At 35.3% G+C, this 23,913-nt stretch overlaps 1 protein-coding gene across 4 annotated transcripts in view; it reads right to left on the bottom strand.

Moving 5' to 3' along the window:
• Nucleotides 1-23,913, bottom strand: part of LOC119082602 (uncharacterized protein C18B11.02c-like) — a 331,234-nt gene that overhangs the window by 154,375 nt on the left and 152,946 nt on the right. For 2 of the 4 annotated variants that reach the window (XM_037192159.1, XM_037192161.1), the window contains exon 1: nucleotides 738-1,384. The exons of the other annotated variants lie outside the window; for them this stretch is intronic. The gene's annotated coding sequence lies outside the window, so the exon portion shown is untranslated. Of the gene's footprint in view, nucleotides 1-737; nucleotides 1,385-23,913 lie in introns of those variants that run through there. 4 annotated transcript variants of the gene reach the window in all.

Raw genomic sequence — 23,913 nt, 5'->3', positions numbered from 1 at the left:
TCAATTGAACAAAATTGAATTTTCATGGTTTGTGCCATTTATTCAGATTATAAACAAAAAGTCGGATCGGATAATATGATCGGGTAAGTCACTCACTGAAAGTTTGTTCATTAAAAGATTTATTCTACGTTGCACTTACGTGGAGAGATATTGGATTATTTTCGCTACCTGTATGGTTCGACAAAATCATAAAACTCTTCGATATACCTTTTTTTGGTTGGTGAGGGTGGTTTTTTTTCGGTAAAACGAAAAAGTTTTCTTTGACAGTGTTAAAACACCCCAAGTACTTTTCGGAAAGTAAACTTTCACGTGCATATAGGTTTTCTTTGGCTTTCTTTTTCTTGATTTTATTCTTTCAATCTTTTTTCGTTCTCTCTGTATTTTCCGTTCCACAGACAGTTAACAGTATTTTCTGCCGTACATATAAGTTGCTAATATAGAAAAATATTGAACAAACTTTTCCGGGTCAAAAACAATAACTTATTTTAGCGCAAACTTATTTTATGTCGAAAAATAAAGGTTTACCGTTAACGGAGTATGAATAAAATTTTCGTTGGGAAAAAAAACTCCCGTCTGGTTGGATGGGAAACCATTAAATTAAAATAAAACTTGAGATCGAATTTCGTTACGTTTACTTTGCTGATTTTTTGTTTGGTCTGTTCTGTTCAAGAATATCAGTAAATTTTCATTGATGATGCCTTTGTACTCCTGTTTGGTAATAATTGAATATGTCTTACGTTTCAACAATAAAGCATCAAAGACGTGGATCCACACAAAACATACACAATGCGGTGGTGTTTTTTTTTCTCGTGTTTATTTTTTGTTCCCCGTTTCTTTCTTCGAATAAAATTAAAATTCTTTTCCTTCACGGTTCACAATATTTTCACAAATCTCCACCTTTATGTTTATACAGAATTTTCGTTTCCTTTTTTTTTTTGATATTTCGAAAAGAAAGAAAATATTTGTTTAAATTTGCTACCCTCCTCTAATTCTTCGTTTTCTTCTTTTGAACTTATTTTATTTTCAACCGAAAAGAAAACTCATTAAATATTCATTTAATAATAATTCATATAACAATTGAAACACGCGAATATTTTTGCACAAAATTTTTTTAATAAAATTTCCTCGTTTTTTTTACTTCAAAACAGAAAAATTGTTTCTGATAATTTGTTTCATTCAATTGCAATTGTCTCAGAGTTAAAGAAAATAATTTTTCCTTCTTATTTTCCCATAATACACATTTATAAAAGACCACGTGAATCTGTTTCGTAACGAATTAGACCATCGACCGTAACAAACTAATGGTTTACCCAGACTGAAAAAACGTTTTTAACACATACTGGATGGAAGACACGAAGAGTACAGTGATTCTCTTTTCGAAAAGATTATTGTGAATATACACAACGGACTGAAATTTTTAGCGAGAATGAAATTTCCGCACGCTCACAATATCATAATAATAGTAATACGAGTGGTATAGAAGGAGAATTTACTGTATATGAAAAAACCAAAATATGCGAGCGAATGATGATTTTCGATGTATGGTTCTCGTATAGTGATTCCAATGCCTCGACTGTATGTATATAACGAAAGACACTTTTAACTCTCATCTGTTGTTTTGTGGTATATATACATCCATCGATATTCACTGTTCATGAAAACATTGCTAGTCCCATGTTTGTGTTGCATGTTATCCAAGTTCATACCGTTCAACTCGTGAGAGTATACAATTGCAGAAACACATCGACGACGTTGTATTTATTCCCAGCTGATCAGTAACCTTTCTCTTTCCCACCATCATTGAGAGACGGCTAAGACAGGTGGATTTTTTTTTCGTTCTGTTCATAACATTGGTAATTCCAGTCACAGCTCCGTGTACACAATCCAACATGTGAAAGAATGGAGAAAGCAAAAGCGACGAAGAGATTGAAAATTTTCGCACTCGATTTGTGCAGAGAAATTTTTTGTTTGTTTGGTGAGAAAGGAAATTTTTTGTATATTAATAGGAGAGAGAGAGAGACCGAACTGATGGAATTAAATCGATTTGTACGGTACGACTAAGATTAGTGTGTGCGTGTGTGGGTGAAAATTGAGCGATTGTCAGTTATCTGCGAATGAAAATTTTCATTTCTCATTCGGAAAATCTTTTACGACATTTTCTCTCGCATTTTCCATTTATTATTGTTTGTTCGTATGTATAGATATGCAATAACACGGGCATCGGTATAGTTTTAAGTGTATCAGTACAGAAAACGAAGTAAAAAAACGTAAATGAATGAAGATTTTCAGAAGATCTAATCTTCTATTCGACGTGTAGTGTGTGCCTACATATAACATTTAGTTTGCACCATTATATATGAGCTATGTTCTGAAATAGATTTTCGGTGAAGTAAAAAAAAAATTCAATTTGCTTGTACGTGTTTAATTTCCTAGTCGTCTGCTTTTCAGAAAATCATTCTCCTCATAAGTATACATAAATAAATACAAAAAAAAAATTCAATTGGACGTGTCAAAATTGGTCGAGCAGTAGAGGCTCCTCTTTTTTTTCATATACAGATAAGCGTGTAAATTCGGAGTACAAATGTGCTTATTAAAATGTCGAATGTGTTGGAGTAGAAATTTCTTCTTGTATGAAAATATATATTTTTGATGTCGTAATTAAATGGATGTTATTTATTAGCAGTTTTTTTTTTATTCATCTGGTTACATACACACACCGAGAATTTTCAGAAAAATATTCGTGTAAAATGATGATTATATTTATGGATTTTAATTTGATGATTGACGTGGGAATTTCGATGGAAATGGTAGTGAATCGGAATCGGAGTTTTTTTTGTGTATGAAATTGTTGACCATATGAAAACCAATCTCATGGTAGAGCTTTATGACGTTTTGTTAGCGAGACGTGATTGGCAAAATAAAATGTTAATTTTTATTTAATCGTTTGTCTGTTTGTTTGTTTGATAATCGACTCAGTAAATTTGAAAATGATTTTATTGACAGACCGAGAGTCTGGGCGCATATCAGTCCCACATGCAGGGTTTATTATTGGGAATTTAAATTTTGAAAATTCAGAATAATTTTAATGTAAGCATTTTCTGGAATTTTTCCGATTTTTTTCCGGAATTTTTCCGATTTTTTTCCGGAATTTTTCCGATTTTTTCGGATCTTTTTCGGAAATTTTCCGAATTTTTTTCGGAATTTTTCCTAATTTTCAAAAGTACGACTCCCAAAAATAAGCCATATCCACATAACATCACTCAATGACATAAGAATTGTCCCACTATTGGCTCTTACAAGGCTATGCTTACTACATATCTCAGATGTCAGAAATCATATATTAAGATACAAATTGGTGCTAAATTGGTGTTTGGTAATAAGTTGAATATTCGAAAATTTGACTACTAATGTAGATGTGTAACTAGAATGGACTGATTCAATACCGTTCCTAACATTTCTTATAGACAACAACAACAAAAATTAAACTTTGGCCAGCGCGCTCTTAAACAGCTAAACATACTTTGTTAAAACTAATGAGGTAATAGATTTGGCACCAGTCACAGGATGACGTCTTTAACCTTAGAAGTATTAACCTGTTACATATTTGCCTTTTTAGCCCCGTACGAAGTACTGGGGGCTTATAAGATTAATATGCCGTTTGTAACACGTCGAATTGGAAGCAGACAGTAAGGGCAAAGCTTTTGGTTATGTTCATAGATGACGAATCCGCAATAAAAAAAATGTCCGTCCGTCCGTCCGTCCGTCCGTCCGTCCGTCCGTCCGTCCGTCCGTCCGTCCGTCCGTCCGTGACCCCTCTAGCTTGAGCAAATCACAACCTTTTTTCAAAATTCTTTTTTTCCCCGATTGGTATCGACAAAAGTAAGGTCAAGTTCGAAAATGGGCATGGTAGGGTCGGCCCTTCCAGAGCTAGGGCCCTATAGGTGTTTTTCAGTCTTTCGACGATATCTACCGAAATACGCACGTAATAGCTGCTTGTGATATATCAAATGAAAGGTATTGACGAGTAGAACAAAGTTGCTGAACATTGTTTTTGTGTAGGATGCAACGCGAGCTTGTTGGGAGGGCTCAAAGGTCGTTACTCGGCCCTAAGTGTTTTTTCCACATAAATCGAGTAAATCTCATCCGATTTTGCCAGATTTAGTTTTTTATGGAAGGTAATTGAATACCGAAAAGAACGTGGCGAAAAAAGTTTCAAATTTGGGCCCTTGGACTAAGGCCGCTACTCGGCCCTAAGTGTTTTTTGCACATAAATCGAGTAAATCTCATCCGATTTTGCTAGATTTTGTTTTATTTGAGAGATAATTGAATACCGAATAGAATGATGGCAAAAAATGTTTCAAATTTGGGCCCTTGGACTAAGGCCGCTACTCGGCCCTAAGTGTTGTTTGCACATAAATCGAGTAAATCTCATCCGATTTTGCTAGATTTTGTTTCATTTGAGAGATAGTTGAATGCCGAATAGAATGATGGCAAAAAAAGTTTCAAATTTGGGCCCTTGGACTAAGGCCGCTACTCGGCCCTAAGTGTTTTTTGCACATAAATCGAGTAAATCTCATCCGATTTTGCTAGATTTAGTTTTTTATGGAAGGTAATTGAATACCGAAAAGAACGTGGCGAAAAAAGTTTAAAATTTGGGCCCTTGGACTAAGGCCGCTACTCGGCCCTAAGTGTTTTTTGCACATAAATCGAGTAAATCTCATCCGATTTTGCTAGTTTTTGTTTCATTTGAGAGATAATTGAATGCCGAATAGAATGATGGCAAAAAAAAGTTTCAAATTTGCGCCCTTGGACTAAGGCCGCTACTCGGCCCTAAGTGCTTTTTGCACATAAATCGAGTAAATCTCAACCGATTTTGCTAGTTTTTGTTTTATTTGAGAGGTAATTGAATACCCAATGGAAAGTTGGCAAAAAAATTTGGGTTTATAAAATAATGTCGTAAACTGTTGGTTTTATTTGAGAGGTACTTCGTACGGGCTTTCGTAATTGCGCTATGCGCAATTTTAAAAATGAACACTTTCAGTAAATTTGACCATGCCCAACTTGACTTGCATTTTGGTAACAGACGCATTAGAGGGTTGTAGACGTAGTAGGGTTCCGGGCGTATTACGGCTACGGACGTATTATGGTTACGGACGAAATAGGATTACGGATCGTACGGGGCTAAGTCGCAGCAAACGCTCCGATTGTTCTGATGCCTTGTTTTTTTAAGTAGCCGTTCTACCGTGGTAGAACACGCACGGGGGCCTCTGTTTGGGCCCATTGTGCTGGCTATGACTTATTAGTGCAGTTGCTGGTTATTGGAACCTTCCTGTACTAGTAATGTAGTTTAGGATGTCCCTTGGGTGAATGTTTTTGATCAGGTTATACCTGATGATGTAGTTGCCTAAGTGCTTTCGCCTTTTCATGATGAAAGCTGGGCAATGGCAGAGGTAATGTTCGGCTGTGTCAGTGTGATGGCCACACAGATCACACCCTGGATCCGTTCGTTTTCCTATAGTTGTGAGGTGTTTGTTAAATCCGTAGTGTCCAGTTGTTACGCCGGTGAAGATTTTCAGTCTTGTTCTGCTTACGTTTAGTAGAAACTTTGAGTTTCTGTCGCATATGTTGATGCAGTTTTTGGATTGTCTGCAGCTTGTAATGCTGTCCCAATAATTTTTGGATCTTTTGTCCTTATTATTTTAATTATACTTTTACTGTATGAGTGGGGCGTGCCCATTATTGGTTCTGGTCCAATTGGTGTGCTTAAAGCCGCAATTCTGGCTAGCTCGTCTGCGATTTCGTTACCTTCAATACCTTGGTGACCTGGCACCCATATTAGGTTGATGTGGTTGATAGTGGTAGCACTGTTCAAAGTTTCCCAGCATTCTAGCGTTACTGCTGACTTAAAGCTGATTGATGCTAGCGCCTTTAGTGCCGCCTGACTGTCCGAGCAAATAGATACGTCTTGGCCAGTAATATTGTTATCGATGAGAGCGTGACAGCTCTTATCTCAGCTAGAAATATTGACGAGCATTTTCCTAGTGGAACAGAATTTTTGATCTTAGGGTGATTGCAGTATACTCCGGCTCCTGCCGATTTCGAGATCAGTGAGCCGTCTGTGTAGAAGACAATTCCTTTTGGTGGTAATTTCCCATTGAACCAGTCCTCCCTTGATGGGATCTGGATGTTGAACCTTCTGTCAAATTTGTGCTTTGTTATGATTTTGTCTGAGGGCATTAATAGATCAGGTTCGTCAATAATCGTGTTGAACCATATGCTTGAATGGTTGGTGTTCTTGAACTGATTGTCTTGTTGCTTGGTTAGCCTGCTCATTGTAATAATGGCTTCGGTTTCTATTTGCCTTTACTAACCCATTAAAAAGTGAGTCTGACACAGCGCGTTATCCATAGCTAAAATCTTCATAAAAATTCTAAAGATTTTGTGTATAATAATGATCTTCAAGCTGTCAGGCGATTGCTCTTGGAAACCTCTTAGAAACGGCTAATCATCTGTTGTCGATAGCAGCAGTAAAAATGAGCGATACCGTTTATTAAATGTACTATTATAAAAGAAATGTGTGCTCAAAGACATGAAGTAGTAGATTTTGTATCCATCATTGAGCGATAATTTCAAAATAATAAGTACCAGATTATTCGATGACGATACGTTTCCCGTTTATAAGTAATGAAAAGCGCATTTTTTTACAGAAAATATAAACTAGGCTCAATTATGACAGCATTTTTCAACACCGGGACGTATTTTTGATCCTTAGGGTTAATGTCTGAAATCTTGTCAGATTCAATTCATTGGGAGATTGGGAATGAAATGGAATCAAAGTTCAATTAAATGGTGTCGACAATAAGATCACAAATACAAATTGCCTCAAGTTCCAACACCTTTCACCAACACCCGCATAACGCATAACATATCCGAAAAGTGTAACACTCCCGAGGATGATAACGTGCGTGACTGGTGTTATCGTCACGATAGTATATAGAAACTAGGCCTTTCCATCACACTGTTACCATCTATTGAAACCGTTGATGAAACGTTGTCTTTTACGGGTATATCATGTTCGGTTCGTTGAAATATACAATTTAAAATCTTTACGCAAACGATCTCAAATTTGAAAATATCTGAAGATATCAACCAAAAATATGTTCGTTTTTTCACCTTGACCCCTGAGTTCTGTTAAATAACCGTTAGCATGACAAAAAAAACACCAAGGTTTGGTTCAAATGATGATGTGAAAGCTGGTTACGTTAAAGTATAGAATTTCGATGAAAGCAACAATCTTGGGTTCATAAAGCCCGTGTGTATACAGATAAATAGCCATTGGTTAATGGTAAAGTAAATGCAGAGAATGAGACAGATCCACGGCTGAAATTGTATTTATTTTTCGGCCCATCGCATATAATAAATCGTAAATGCTATTACTCATTCACGCACAATGCTCTGTGTGTTCGCATAGACACCTTTTCACAGGGACTTGTCTATACAAACACGAAGAAGACGAGAAAATATTTTTTCTTTCTATTTTTATATAATTTTTATTTCTTTCAATAAAAAAATCTCATCCAACCAGACACTGTTGAAATAGTATCATACACATATTTTACTGGCTGTATGAACTGTTTTATGTCTAGATTAAATTCTACGTTAGATATTTTTCTTCTATAGACATACGTATAATAGATGTACAGATGTATTATAGGCACATACCCCGTGCTAAAATACAAATGTTACACATTTTATACTCAATGGAAAATCTATTTTATTCTCATTTTCTTTTATACCAAAGAATCGTACATATGTGAAACAAAAGAGAATTGAAACATGCGCAATGTTTAACTATTCAATGTCTCATTTGTGTCATTGGGCTGGTATTTTTCTTCTTCTTGTTACAATTTCTTTTTTTTTTCGTTTCTTTTTTCTGTTCAGTTAGATTTCGGTTATAAAATACAATATTTTGGTAGCATAGTCCTGACACCGAAAATATTGAGGGGGGGAATTGAAGAAATGTTACCGAAAGAAAAAAAAACAGAAATGAAATGAGGAAAGGTTGACAAAACAACCCGTATAGCCAGTATTCCGAAAGAAACACGTATAAAATTCCAACTGGTTTATGAATACACACAATGTCTATGTCTATGGCCACTTGTAGTCATCAATTTTCTCCGTTTTTTTTTTTGCTTCCACTTTTCGTAGAAATGTCGAGTAAAAGTTGGTATTATACAAATATATACACAGAGAATAGTATTTGTTGTACCAAGACAGGTGTCCGTTTTTTCAGCACCATCTTCAAGTTTTCCATATGAGCGAAGCGAGCTGAAATTCTGCAAAAATCACTTTCCTGTTTATTGTCTAGGTGAAAACAACGTTTTGTCCACAGGACAACTGAAATAGACAAACACCCAAATAAATCACTTGGACGAACAATCACTTAATTCTTGGTTAGTCAACCACAACTCGTTCGGGAAAATATGAAACTTCATGCTCGCCTTAGATCGACAAAAAATCGACATTCCTATCTGCGATGAAGAAAAAAGTCGTATTTCAGTTGGCCGGTGCATAAAAGCACTTTTCCTATAAATATGTCTTAATGATTTTCTAAAAAAAAAATTTGGGTTTATTTTTGGCTGTTTTATTTGTTTCTGTTTTGTATAACACTCATTTATAGCGAATGGCTCGAGGCATTAAATTTCCTATGTGAAACATGCTTAAAACAACACAGGAAGTTAATGGTCGATTACGTAAGGCTATGCGAATGGGTGGCTATTTTATGGAAAATCCAAAGTTTTAAACAGGGACACCGAAAAAACAACAACAACAATCACGAAAGAAATGGTAATGTTGTTGGCTGTTTGGTTAACTGTGTACTACACAGTTTTTGGGTGAGGATGACACTTTATTTTTTGCGTAAATTTTGGGTTGGTTTTTACAGTTTTGTTTCGTCTCCTACTACTTTACCTAGTTGATCATTTAAAAAAAAAATTAAACTAAAAATTGGTTTGGTTGTGGTGACCGTTAATTCTCAGTTTATTTCGTTCTTTATTTCAGGGCCTTTTATTGGTGAATTGATTTACCGAATTTTACTGAAATTTACTTTCGATAAATTCGGTCAACATTTGATAAATTTAGGGGCTTATTATTCGGAATTTCAATTCTTAAATTCTTAATTATTCTAAAAACACTGAAAATTCCTAAAAATACTTTAAAAAGCCTCATGAATTACCAAAAAAAAAATCCTAGTACAGTCAGAGGCTGTGAAATTTCAGCATGTTGCTTTTCAGCTGATCCGCACATACAATCACAATTGTTGATACAGTTAAAGCTGATTCACGCACGCGCGTGGTAGTGGTAAGACCGTATAAAGACTTATATAAACAGTTTTAATTGTTTGTGTGGATCAGCTGAAAGACAGATGAAAGCTAATTTCTTGCTAAAATTTCGCTACATCTACATGTAATAAACCCTGGAAAAATTCAGGGCTTGTTAAGGCCCGTCATTGGGAAATGACAGGACAGTTTCCCGAAAATTTATGTAAAATTTTATCACAAAAATTCACCGAAAAAATTCAAAGAAACTCACCTCTTATGCTTTCCATTCTATTCGGGCATAGTCTCTTTAGGTCGCCAAGGCATATTTGAGCACTAAAACACTTTTTACTCGATGCAAAAACAAAAAGTTTTTTTTTTGTTTTGTCGCGACAAAAACACAGAAAATATTTCGACACAACTGTGACACTCCGCTACTATAAGTACTAGAATCAATGTTTGCTGTGTTCACTTCGGCGGTAAAATATTTTCATTCAAAAAAGTGTCGGACATTTAAAAACAATCAAACGGTTGACAAAGGGTAGCGTATACAGTTAATAATGCTCATCGACCATTTTTTAAAGCTTTACGAGAGCTCAGCGGACATTCTCTCAGCGATGGGAGAGCATTTATTAAAAATTTAGCCTCTCGTAAGACTGCGCTGAGCGTAAATAAATGTTCGTTCCTCTTTAGTAAGCTAAGAAGACTTCGCGAAGTCTAATTATGCCACCTCTTTGAATAAAAATATCGGCTGAGTTTTAATAATTCTCTTCAGGAAGTGTCCGTTAGGCCTAAACAAGTTGCAGGAAGGCTTAATGGAGCGAATCGGACACTCAGCGGAGATCTGCCAAAGCTAAGGGGAGTCTTATTAAATCATAGCAACAATTATTAGGTATCCGCTGATGCTTATTGAGTGTTCGCTTAGCTTCATTGCCTAACTACAACGTTCTAAGGTCTGACGGACTCTTACTGAAGCCTAGCGGAGAATTATTAGAACTCATTAGAGGTTTGTCAAAGCTCAGCGGAGAATTATTAGAGCTCAGCGGAGGTTTGTTAAAGCTCAGCGGAGAATTATTCGATCTCAGCCGATATTTTTGTTCGAAGAGTTGGCATAATTAGACTCAGCGAAGTCTTGTTAGCTTACTAAAGAAGTGGGAGAGGTTACAATTTTAATAAATGTCTACCATCGTTGAAGGGTCGGACACTTTTTTGAATGAAAATATTTTACCGCCGAAGTGAACACAGCAAACATTCATTCTAGTACTTATAATAGCGGAGTGTCACAGTTGTGTCGAAATATTTTCTGTGTTTTTGTCGCGACAAAACAAAAAATAAATTTTGTTTTTTCATCGAGTAAAAAGTGTTTTAGTGTTCAAATATGCCTGGGGGACATAAAGAGACGGTGCACGAATACAATGGAAAGCATCATGGGTGAGTTTCTTTGAATCTTTTCGGTGAATTTTTGTGATAAAATTTTCCATACATTTTCGGGAAACTGTCCTGTCATTTCCCAATGACGGGCCTTAAGAGGCACAGGGTGCTTTGCTGAAAAGCATACCTTAGGGCGATTTTAAAATACTTGATTTTAGTTTACTTTTGATGATATCTTTCCATCATAACACTTTTTGAAAAATGTACGACCGCAATTCCGACCACGAATGTGGTAGCTTTCAACAGAAAATACATTTGGTTGTAGAAGTTTGACCGGCTCTGAGAAGCTTGAGTAGTTTATGAAAATTTCGTTAAACTGCTCACTTTTTTCAGAGCTGGTCCAACGATTCGGTCGTACATTTTTGAAAAAGGATTCTGATGGAAAGATATCATCAAAATTGAAATATGAGGCACACAAATGTAGGCTACAATTTTAGCTAAATACCTGTGCCTCTTAATCTTCATTTCAATTCTTCAATTCTTAAAAATTACAGTGAACGACATCTCAAATGTCTCACTGTCAATTTTTTCAGAGAATTTTATTGTGTCATTGTAAATTCACAATGACATTCTCTGAAAAAAATGACAGTGACACTGGAATTTAAGAATTTTCCTAATTTGAAGTCTTTTCAAAAATCAATTCTTTAACATTTCTGAAGAAATCTTTAAAATTCCGACAAAAAATTCCAAATAATAGGCCCTGCTTCATTTTGCATTATATATTTATACATTCTGTGCCAACATGCGTTAGACACAAAGCTTCACACAATAAATTGAACATGATAAATTTTTGGGTCAAATTATTGATTTATTTGCGAGTTGTGGTTAATAATTATGTCTTGCAGTGTGGGCGGCACACACGTAAAAAGAATAAAAAAAGAGAAGAAAATCTATAAGAATGTCTGGCAATGTCTCGTTAAACATTTTGTTCTTCTACAATGACGTTGTTGAATATTATTACGTTCGTTTTCTCTACTATACGCAATACAAAACGGACTTGATCGATCAACATCTGAGATGCAGAGCGATATTATACACAGCGCATCATGTTCTATCTAGATGTGTACACGTATTGTGATGATGTATTAAAAGACATTGGTAAAACATACCGAACGAACAGAAATTATAACGCAAGTTGAACTGTAAAGCACTGGGTTGGACGGTGTGGTGTAGATGTATAAAATGTCTAATATTGTTTTTCAAATGGGAAAAGTTACATGAAATTTGTTTTAAGATAGAAGAATTTAACGCAATGATTTCCATTCCACATCACATAATACAGCTCTAGTTCTACGGGTTATATGGGATTGTATAATGATGGGTAGGAGAGAGCAAGCAAAATCATGAGGTATTTGACTTTGTGATCTTTATTTTCAGATAGAAAATTTAAACAATAAAAAAGCGAATAATCCTTGTGTTCGTTGTTGGGAAAATTGTTGGCGACAATAAATTTATGTTTTGGTTTCAAATATTTTTACAATGGCTTTTAATGAGTCAAAATAGTTAGATATCAGACCAATGTGATTTATTACGGACTGCCTGAGAATGTTTATCTCACCAGGCGATTAGTTTAATTGGAACGACAGACTTTAAAGAGATAATAATTCTTGTGCTGGTAAGCGTCTTTGATATATTTCGCTGTTTTATGGTGCATTTAACGTGTGTACTCACCAGCATGTCGTATGGAATGCACTTTCGAATGATAGTAAAAATCGTCAACATTACCTGAAACGATAAGGGAAAAATTAATTATTTGCTGCGATTGGTCGCGACAATTTTTTATTGGTTTTTGGGTTATGAAACGCCAATTGTAATGACAATATTTAGAAATTATTTTATTTTCATTTTAAATGGCAGTCAGAGTTTCTTATTACTAATGGATATTGGCATGGCACCTGGAACATAAAAGTAAATCCACCAGAAGTATTTGTGACTTTTCTGGCATTTTACGAACAATTACTTTTTCTGTTACCGAGTCGTCATCATCATCATCATCATCATCATCAACAACAAAAAACGCCGAACTGCAAAGTGCATGTTATAAACACTAATGAAATATAAGTAGGTTACATTGGATGCTGCGAGAGTAATTGATCACACTAGAAAACAATTTTTTGACAAAAGCAAACTCTCAAGTGTGATTTTGAGCTTCGGAAACTGTCGCCATCGGCTCGGTTGTACAAACTTTCACCTGTCGAAAAACAGTTACCGAAACAAGTTGTTCAAAAATACACGGGAGAGTTTGATTTCATCACAAAATTGTTTCCGAATTAATGAACTACGTAGCAGCATCCAACGAATTGAGTTTTACTGCCTACCACATGCGAGAGTTAAACTTTAAATAAAAATAAACGAAAAGCTAACCGAAAATAGTCCACAAATAATCGATCATTTTCGCAGCTGGAAAACTGCAAAGGAATGTTCAACTTTCGCATGTGACAGCAAGCATGACACTTTGAACAACGAAAAAACACAGATTCACTGACTAATAACGATTCGCTTGGGTCTGTCGGTGTCGGAAAACTAGATAACGAGTAAAGTTACGCTCAAAATTTTCGAAAAGTAGACACGTTTCGGTTTACAGTACTAGAAATCTACAACTTTTTGTGAGACCTTGACCCATAAAATCGATATACGATGCAGGGCCATTAGTCAGTTCGCCCAAGCGTAAGAAAACGGAGAGAAAAACGCAAAAACACATCCAAACTTTTGAGGGAACTCGAGCACAGCCAGTGCCGCCTTTTCCATATGGGCCAAATGAGCAAATGCCCGTGGCGCCCGAAGTGGAGCAGATGAAAATGGCGCCCAAGCTCCTTAAAAGAATTAGCTTTACTAAATTGGCGCGAATTTTTTCCAATGGCACCCAGAAGCTAAAAGCGGCACTGAGCACATTCCCTTCCCTTTAGTATTGAATTCACTGAAATGGTGGATGCTATTTGAACTTGGGTGCACAATCATAGAGTACAAACTTTGAAAACTTCAGATGATTCTTGTGGATCTGGACCTCGTGTCATAATGACACATCTAGAGCCTAATAAAGTACTTTGCACTCGAGTATAAGTGGATTTTGATGTACTGTGTCACATGAAAGTACCCGATTTCTGAGAATTAAAAAAGTTTTGAAAAGAAGACGGATGGGTACGATGAACGGTGTACACTTTCATGTACATGCACATACTAGTGTGTAAAGTGACGTATGTAAACAATGAACGCCCCCTACTGTTCAGAAAATCTTTTTGCTAACTTGTGCCTAAAGTTACATTTTGCGCATACGATGGGCTGTAATACTCGGCTTCACCCTGGGTTTACATCTATTGCGCAAAAAGTAGTTGCAAAAATTCGTGAAAGGAAAATGTTTTTTGCAACATCTTTGGCAACTACTTCAAAAGACTGGGAGCCGCAACAACTTTTAGACCGCTCTGACGATTTGCTAGTAGTAACAAATCCAGAAATCTACTTCACCTCTATTCATTTACCTGTCCTCCAAATACCACTGCACTGGTTCAACTACCCACCGAATTACAACAAAATCACGACACGTGAAAGTAAATCTATAAATCAACAAAAACTCGGCAAAAAATCAAGGCTATGAATTCACCCAAATTATTTTTTATGTCGGTTACCAGGCCTTATGAAATTTGCCTAATTTTTGGATAATATGAAACCAAGGTTGGTATAATATTAAATGCAGGAATGCAATAAATTCCGTGAAAAAGAAGGTAACCAGTGACGATTCGGAAAAGAACTTGAACAAAAGCAAAAGTTTTAACGAAACCGTGTAATTGAAAGTTTTCTATTTATTTAACTTTTGATTACATGCAATGTGGCATCACAACATAGAAAGAAAACAAGAATAGTACCGGCTAACGCCTAGTGAGTCTTTTTTCTTTTTCTTTTTGAACCTCACCATCGTTTTTGAATCTCACCATCGTTTTTGAATCTAACCATCATTCCCAACCACCTATCCCTAATCGAAACTTTCCTAAAGACTAAATGTCACTACTTTCGAGCAATAAATTATGAAAATAGGTCGGGTCTCGCATTAAGTATAGATTAAGAGCATTAAGTATGATTTCTGTTTATTGCCAGCTTGGTATTTATTCAAGTACCACTTCGGTATTCAACTAGCAAATTTTCGATTTATAAATAAGCAAGCGAGCCGATTAATATCATCAGTCGGTGTGCAGCTTTCAAACATTAAACATCTCTACAACCTCCGTATGAGTTTGGTAGTCAACTACCACTTTGGTAGTCAACTACCACTTTGGTAGTCAACTACCACTTTGGTAGTCAACTACCACTTTGGTAGTCAACTACCACTTTGGTAGTCAACTACCACTTTGGTAGTCAACTACCACTTTGGTAGTCAACTACCACTTTGGTAGTCAACTACCACTTTGGTAGTCAACTACCACTTTGGTAGTCAACTACCACTTTGGTAGTCAACTACCACTTTGGTAGTCAACTACCACTTTGGTAGTCAACTACCACTTTGGTAGTCAACTACCACTTTGGTAGTCAACTACCACTTTGGTAGTCAACTACCACTTTGGTAGTCAACTACCACTTTGGTAGTCAACTACCACTTTGGTAGTCAACTACCACTTTGGTAGTCAACTACCACTTTGGTAGTCAACTACCACTTTGGTAGTCAACTACCACTTTGTATAACTTTGGTAGTCAACTACCACTTTGGTAGTCAACTACCACTTTGTACTCCTTGTAGTCAACTACCACTTTGGTAGTCAACTACCACTTTGGTAGTCAACTACCAAATACTCGATTTACAAATAGACCAGCAGGCAGAATAATTTCATCAGTCGGTGTGCATCTTTCGAGGAAGAAACATCTTTGCTACTAAATATTTTGGGGGTCCAACTACCAACAACTACCAAACTTTCAAATTGCGATGTCTGCTATGAGCGATCGGTTACCAGATAACAAATAATAATTGATTTGCCTGGTGTTGGTTTGCTCATAGTAGCATTGCAATTTACCAACGTGGTAGTCAACTACCAAATATTTGAGTTATAAAAAGGCAAGCAGGCAGAATAATTTCGTCATTCGGTGCGTAGCTCTCAAACGGTAAACATCTTTGCTGCAAAATATTTTGGGGGTCCAACTACCAACAACTACCAAACTTTCAAATTGCTATATCTGCTATGAGCGATTGGTTACCAGATAACAAATAATAATTGATTTGCCTGGTGTTGGTTTGTTCATAGTAGCATTGCAATTTTAACTTTTATCAATCACATTTTATTTGTGACACAGACGGACGGACGGACGGACGGACGGACGGACGGACAGACGGACGGACGGACGGACGGACGGACGGACGGACGGACGGACAGATGAAGTGCCCACAATAGGTCTTTTTTTCCTATGGAAAAAAGACCTAAAAATGTATGACGTACAGCCATACACACAAATTTCAAATTGAATGTTTTTTTCGTTCGTTCGTTGTTGACAAAAGTTGATGGTAGGTGGAATTAGTTTTTTTTTTAATATTACGTTTTCACATCTGGTCGGATAAAAGTAAACACAGAAAGACCGAGATCATATGTAGCTTCAATCATACATACATCCATCCGTTCGTAAACTATATATCCATCGACGAAAACTGTGTAAATAAACTGATTATACCCAAAAATTAATTATGAATAAATTCAGTATACTCTCACACGCACACTACATGCCGGGGCTTAACTATTTAATTATCAATAAGTGTATATTCAAATTTATCAATCAATTCATCATAAAATTTCAGGATTAAAGAGAGTATTTCTAAAATGTGTGAAAAGTCAGTATGGAGTAGGATATAAATGTCGTGTTTAATAGGAATTTAATTTGAGTTAATATAATAACGATCATCTATAACAGCGTGCTAGCGAATGAAATGAGCTTAATATTATGACTAGCAATGAAAATGTATATTTTGATGGGATGTATAGTGATACGTTAGATGAATGAATTATTAATAATTTTCTCTTCTTTTTTTGTTGTCGAATGAATTGATTCATAACGTACTAAATGTTGCGTCGAATGTGATTTTCAGGTTAACGAGTCATAGCGAAAATTGATGGTGTTAGAATTGTAATACAGGCATAACTTATGCTATTGACTTGAGGTTGTAATTCTAGAAATTTTCAGTGGGACGAACAGATTTTTTTTACTTTTTATTGCCTCATTCCACATAAACGCTAAATTGATGGAATGGTTTTAAAACATGTTTTTCAATCTGCCAATTCGTTTTTTTAATGATTCTGCGAAATACAAGGTGAAATGGGTGACTTTAAAAATAGAAATAAATTAATTAGTAAAGACATTCCCTGTGTGTGTGTGACTTTGTCAAGATATTCAATATTCAATTTAAAAGCAACGTGTTCTCAAACAAAACTATTTTCCTGGCAATTATCGACAACGTTCAATTTCCATTTTCCATTTGGAAAACTTTCTCCACCAAAGTCAAACACATTGAGTGTACATAAGCGTTTGTAAATTAACGAAAAGTCTCCTCCAACATTGAAACACATTTGTGAACCTGGAAACGTATAATCGGTGTATCATTAAAATATGCTAGGGTGCGGTTAGTCGAGCCGGATGTACATAAATAGAAAAAGAAAATTCTTTGGAGAAATTGGGGATGGAAGAAATGGCAGATTAAGAATGCGTCAACGGTCGTGAGCTGTATATCAGTTAAATAAGACGTAGTAACGTGATTCGCATAATATATCCCGAAGAAAAACCGTTTCACGTTACTTCTTTTTTGACTCCATACATCGGTGGTGTTCGCGTACTCCATTACAAATTAAATTCCAATTTTATTTCGATGATTGCGTGATAAAATTTTTCAGTTAAAAAAAGTGCAAAATCAACTGGAAATTTTTTAAGGAAAAGTTCATTAACACAGATGTTTAATTGTAGTGTCTGGCGGGTTGAACACTTAGCAATTTGCGACGAATTTTTTAAATTTTAATTTTCTTAATAAAATATCCCAACAAAAATCTCTTCGAGAAAAGTGTGACGCAGTCTTTGAAGTACAATTTCTAAAATGAATGATATCGCTAGAGTTGACGCTTTCAGCTTCGTTACGCAAAAATTAAATTTTACACTCAATTTTAGTTCAAACAAGCTGGCTTAGTTTTTCTCATCATCTGCCAAATAATTTTTACCAAAAAAAATTTGACTGGAAACAACCAAAATTTTACCAAAAAAATCTGCGTCGCAAAGTGGCAAATGTTCAGGAACAGACCAGCAAGAAAATTTATCTGCCACATGCGACGCAGATTTTTTTGGTAAAATTTTGGTTGTTTCCAGTCAAATTTTTTTTGGTAAAAATTATTTGGCAGATGATGAGAAAAACTAAGCCAGCTTGTTTGAACTAAAATTGGGTGTAAAATTTAATTTTTGCGTAACGATGCTGAAAGCGCCAATTCTAGCGATATCATTCATTTTAGAAATTGTCCTTCAAAGACTGCGTCACACTTTTCTCGAAGAGATTTTTGTTGGGATATCAGTCGTTTTAGAAGTTTTAGAACACTGCTTTTTATAACAGTTTATAACAGAAATTCGGAAATTTGGCGAAATTTGAAAATTTGACGAAATTCGAAAATTTGACGAAATTCGAAAATTTGACGAAAATCGAAATTTTGACGAAAATCGAAAATTTGACGAAGAAAGTAATTCTCTATCTGCCACCATTCAAGAAATATCACCAAAACCCCAATTGACCCACTCATTTCCAACTTTCGACATTTTTCACATATGCCCCTCTGTTCTACTCGTAAAACTCTGAGACTTTGCCGAAGAAAGTAATTCTCTATCTCTCATAACCCAAAAAAATATTAGTCCTTTCATCCTACGCTCGAGTAGCTCAAAATTTGGTCACTCTAATCACTCTAGCTCAAACGAATCTGACCCGATTTTTTTAATTATTTTTTTGTTCGAATCGTGTTACGAATACCTTTCATTTGATGGGTCGCACGCCTCTGTAGGTTTCAATACAGCTAAGCTACAGCCGAAAACGCGTTCCCGACCCTCGAAAACCACACTCAGAAACCACTTCGAGGCCAATAAAACAAAATTCTGGTTTTTCCTGGGGTAATGGCGTATCACATTTTCATTTTTATGCCCACCCTGAGGTTCCTGCAAAATTTCATGGAGATTGGCTGACTAGTTTCTGAGATCGACCGTCGATAGATAGACAGATAGATAGAAACATACAGAGTAAGTTGAAAGATTTTGATTATTTGGGAAAAGTCAATTTGGGGTATTTTGTATGAAAAGTGACCAATTTCAAAACGATGTATCTCCGGCAATTTTAAACCTACATAGTCGAGTGATAGCTCGTTTTGCTCGTATTTGAAGCGAGAATATGATAGAATATGTTTTGTGGTGATATAAAGCAAAGGGTAGAAACTGAAATATTCGGCTATATATAGTTGCCGCGTCTCAAAAAATTTTCTTCGTTCTTTTTTTGGAAGTTAGACTGCGTCAAGTCCTCCGCTATCGCTCCGGACATGATTTAATGTTCCAGGGAGCTATGTAGACTATTCTTATACCAGCGCTATGTTTGAATTTCTTATCTCGACTTTCACTGACTTAATTAAAACATGCTAAGCACGTCCCTGCACTAAATGCATCACGCTAGAACGAATTTTCAGATATTTTCGTAATTCTTCCTAATGATCAGCTGTAACTTTGTAATAAAATTAAACAAGCTAGATAAATTATCTGTGAAAATAAGGCGAATTTGTCACTGATCTGATAGCTGATAAGGCTCATTTTTCTATGCTTTCCATTCTTAGTGCACTTCGAAAATACAACATGTCATACATACTTTTTGTGAACCAATATTTCTAGCGAATTATAAACGAAATGAAAGTAAACTTATCACAAAACATGCTATACAAAAGTGGTCTACTGACTAAGCATGCAATTTTACAACAGCTACAGTGGATCTCGCAGGTGATCTTCTTTACCAGACTCTCCACAAATAAATGTGCCAAGCAATTGTAATTGATTTGATCTATTGATTGATAAAAAATAAATAAAAAAAAACGATTTTTATTTTTGACTCGTTAACGTCTCATATGTTTTCTGTTATTTGAGGATTTGAACTCTTCAAGAAAACTAGGCCCCACCTCTTGGGTGGGTCAGGTCCCTTGACTGGCTATTTTTTTTCTATAATTCAATCTTCGTCGAATAACACAAAAAATTTGAAAATCTGATAAGAATTAGGGAAGTTATCGCGGTAACAAGGAATAAAATTCTCTTGAGAATTACTCCCATCTCATTACCCCAATATTGCCCATCTACGAACTTAACCTCATGATTTTCATTCTCCGTCGATTAAAACCAAAATTTTGCAAATCGGTAAAGAATTACTCGAGTTATCGAGTCCACAAGTGTACGGACGTTTTCTGTATTTAACGTTTTTTGCCAATGTAGAACATTTTCAAAATATCAAAGTTAACTTAGCGTTACGGACATTTAAGGGTATTTTCTTTCATAAGACCCTGACTTTCAGTCAAGGGAATAAATGACTAGAATTCTCTTTGATAATAGCTGTATGGAATAAACGTTCATTCCTCAGTCTGCTTTCATAACGTTTCGTTATTGACTGATTATTTTTACCTCAACAAGATGTCTTAATTATTTATTCTTGACTAGTTCATTTGAAAGTGATTTCCTCCGTTTACTCTTCGGTAAAATCTCTACCACAACCACTGACAACCGTTCAAGCTCTTAACCAATGAACAAATAAACTTTAATCGAACAAATTTACTTTCTGTTTTCAAACAAGTCCTTTAACCGAAATATCTATTTAAAAAAACGAAAAAAAACAAAAGAAAGGAAAAGAAGAGAAAACACTTTCCAAAGGTTTAGTCAATAAAGCTCTGTATCGAGAGAAAACTGAAACACTGAAAGCATCGTCGACAGGACAGTATTAAAATCAACATCACGAAAAAAAAGGTAAGTTTTATTTAGAACAACATTTCATGTTGCTAATCCCCTCGATGGTTAGTCTGTTTATTCCCATTTTCAACTTAACGTTGCAAATACATTTGTCAAACCTCCCTTCATTCGTATACCCATATATATATATATATACAGCACCACGTTTTGCTCGATGGTGGAGAAAGAAATAAATAAAAAAATAAACAGTCACGATTATTTTTATGAGCATTTGTGCCAATGGCAATTTTTTCCACCATCACCGCATATGACAACTCTATAAATCCAGAGAATAAAAAAAAAATTGTGATTGATATGCGACTGGAATGAGATATACGGGTTCTGACCTCGTTGGAATATATTATATATACATCGTGATTAAATGTTCTTTACAAATTGTCCACAACAAGTGAACTTTATTGTATGGGAACCGTAGATTATATCGAAGTATTCCATCGAAATTCAACGCTTAAGAATCATGAGCTAGGGATTTCAACTTTATTTACCTTCCCTAGGGGCTGGCCATGACAGACAGGTGCTTCAGGTGCGTTTTAATATTTTATGTAAACTGATAGGTTGCGTCCGTCCAAGTGACTGTACAAACGAAGTTTGACAGCTCGAACGAGAACGATTTCATCCATAGGAACATAGTTTTAATTTTTTTCCATACAAATATTCATTGGGCTATGTTCCTATGGCAGGGCTTATTTAAAAAATCTTTTTTCAATCTTCAAAAATTTCGAAATATTTTGAATTTAAATTTTAAAAATTTTCAAAATTTTTAGAACTTTTCCGAATATTCCTTTATGAATTTTCAGAATTAAAATTTCCAAAAGAAAACCCTGTCCTGTGAATGCAATTTGACATTTCATACGTATTTGGAAGAAACCCATTGAGTTGGTTTTGTAAACTAGAGTCAAAAATGGCTGTGCATCTTGAAATCTGAAATTGAGACAAAAAAGAAATAAGACGGAAAATATACGAGTCAGTTGATGGGATCGAAAATTCTTCTGCGTTTTCCTTTGTAATTAGAGATTCCCCACATCACAGGCAGCATTTATTAGAGTTTAAAAAGTAATCGATGTTTCTAGTCAAACAATTGGCGCAAAATTTGAAAATACCTTAGTGAAATTACCCATACACTGGGAATAACTTAATTGACTTGGAACATGGATGACTCTAGAACTCTGATACGAGGGGCACCCTAAAAGTTTCGGGAATCGGGTATTTCCGACGCATAAAAGTATTTAATTTAAACATATTCGTAAATTTCAACATTTTTTCAATAAAATAACATCTTAACATAATAAAAAAAAGATTTTGGTGTGAGTTGTGGAACATTTATAAAAAGGCTTGTCGGCCATTTTTGAAAATGAAGAAATTCATTTTCTGAAGTGCGGTTTCGTTTTTTATTTTTCTTAAATAATTATTTTTTATTAAAGTATTTTTATGTTTACATGTAAAGTATGGTCCATCTAAATGGTAATAAGTCATATACGCGGCCTTCAAATGTTGACACTTCGTAGTAATGCGATAAATTAAAAACATCTACTGCTGACGGATTCAGAGCTCCACAGATCTGCCTCAAAAACAGGTTTTGATGACTGAATGTACTTTGCTGTTGTATTGGACTCTCAGCTATCAGAAAAGTCATAATTCATGTGATATAATTTGATATACGCAGATAAAACCAGTTTGATCTTTGTCAGCGTCCCTTGGCAAATTGTGTAGTCCTTGAGCAATTTCGCTAAAAACTTTCCGATAACTTATGATTTAATGTATTTTTTTAGACTGTAAATTCCTCACGATTACTCAAAGCAAATTAACCAAGAAACAGCCACGAGATAGGTCTTAAGGCACTCAAAATGTGATGTCAAAGTGAGACTTCAGTATCAGGCTTTTTCGTGATTTAAATTTCTCGGCCTCAATATCTCAGAAGCGGAAAAATGTTCTGCCTGGAAAAGGATGGACTTTCATAACTGAAACACAAGCTATTGTTTCACAAGGAAACAGGCCTTGTTTCATCCCAAATTTTATGAAAAAACTGATCCATTTTGTAGGGCCGCTCTCGTAGTGAAATTGCATGTGAATCTAATTCTTTCGATTTTTCCGGAAATTTCTGATGAAATCTGTTAGGATTCCTTAGATACATATTTTTAGGATTCTTTTATGGAACTATGCTGGTATCACATCGATACTGCGACCCAAACAACAGAAACCCTGGTCTAAACTTGCCAAAGTTGAGAAATTTTAGTTCAATTTTTAATGCTAAGCCCTAATGACTGAGTACACCCTTTTTTCGAACTGAGTTGGCTACTTACCTTAAAAAATGTTGAAATTTACCAATATGTTCAAATTAAATACTTTTATGCGTCGGAAATACCCGATTCCCGAAACTTTTAGGGTGCCCCTCGTAGATCGATCTAAAATTGTGTTTTTTTACTGAAGGACGCTTCTACGAAGTTATCATCGAAAATATATTATTCTTGCGCACAAATGTAGGCTACAATTTATAGTTGAAAATGTATGGAAAATTTTATCAAAAAAATTCACAGGAAAAATTCAAAGAAACTCATCTCTCATGCTTTCCATTGTATTCGGGCATAGTCTCTTTAGGTCTTCTTACTCGATGCAGAACTTTTTTTTGGTTTTGTCACGACAAAAACACAGAAAATATTTCGACACAACTGTGACACTCCGCTATTATAGTACTAGAATGAATGTTTGCAGTGTTCACTTCGGCGGTAAAATATTTTCTTTCAAAAAAGTGTCGGACATTTAAAAACAATCATCAAACGGTTGACAAAGGGTAGCGTATACATTTAATAATGTTCATCGACCATTTTTTAAAGCTTTACGAGAGCTCAGCGGACATTCTTTCATCAATGCGCTGAGCATAAATAAATGTTCGTTCAGATTTCACACTTCTTTAGTAAGCTAACAAGACTCCGCTAAGTCTAATTATGCCACTTAGCGAAGTCTTGTTATCTTACTAAAAAAGTAGGAGGGGTTACAATTTTAATAAACGACTACCATCGTTGAAATATCCGACACTTTTTTGAATGAAGATATTTTACACTTCGGCGGAACACAGCAAACACTCATTCTAGTACTGATAACTAGTGTCACAGTTGTGTCGAAATATTTTCTGTGTTTTTGTCGCGACAAAACAAAAAAAAACTTTGTTTTTGCATCGAGTAAAAAG

Source organism: Bradysia coprophila, unplaced genomic scaffold (genome assembly GCF_014529535.1).
Source record: "Bradysia coprophila strain Holo2 unplaced genomic scaffold, BU_Bcop_v1 contig_476, whole genome shotgun sequence".
In the NCBI taxonomy this organism is placed as follows: domain Eukaryota; kingdom Metazoa; phylum Arthropoda; class Insecta; order Diptera; family Sciaridae; genus Bradysia; species Bradysia coprophila.
This window is presented reverse-complemented; position numbering and strand designations above follow the sequence as displayed.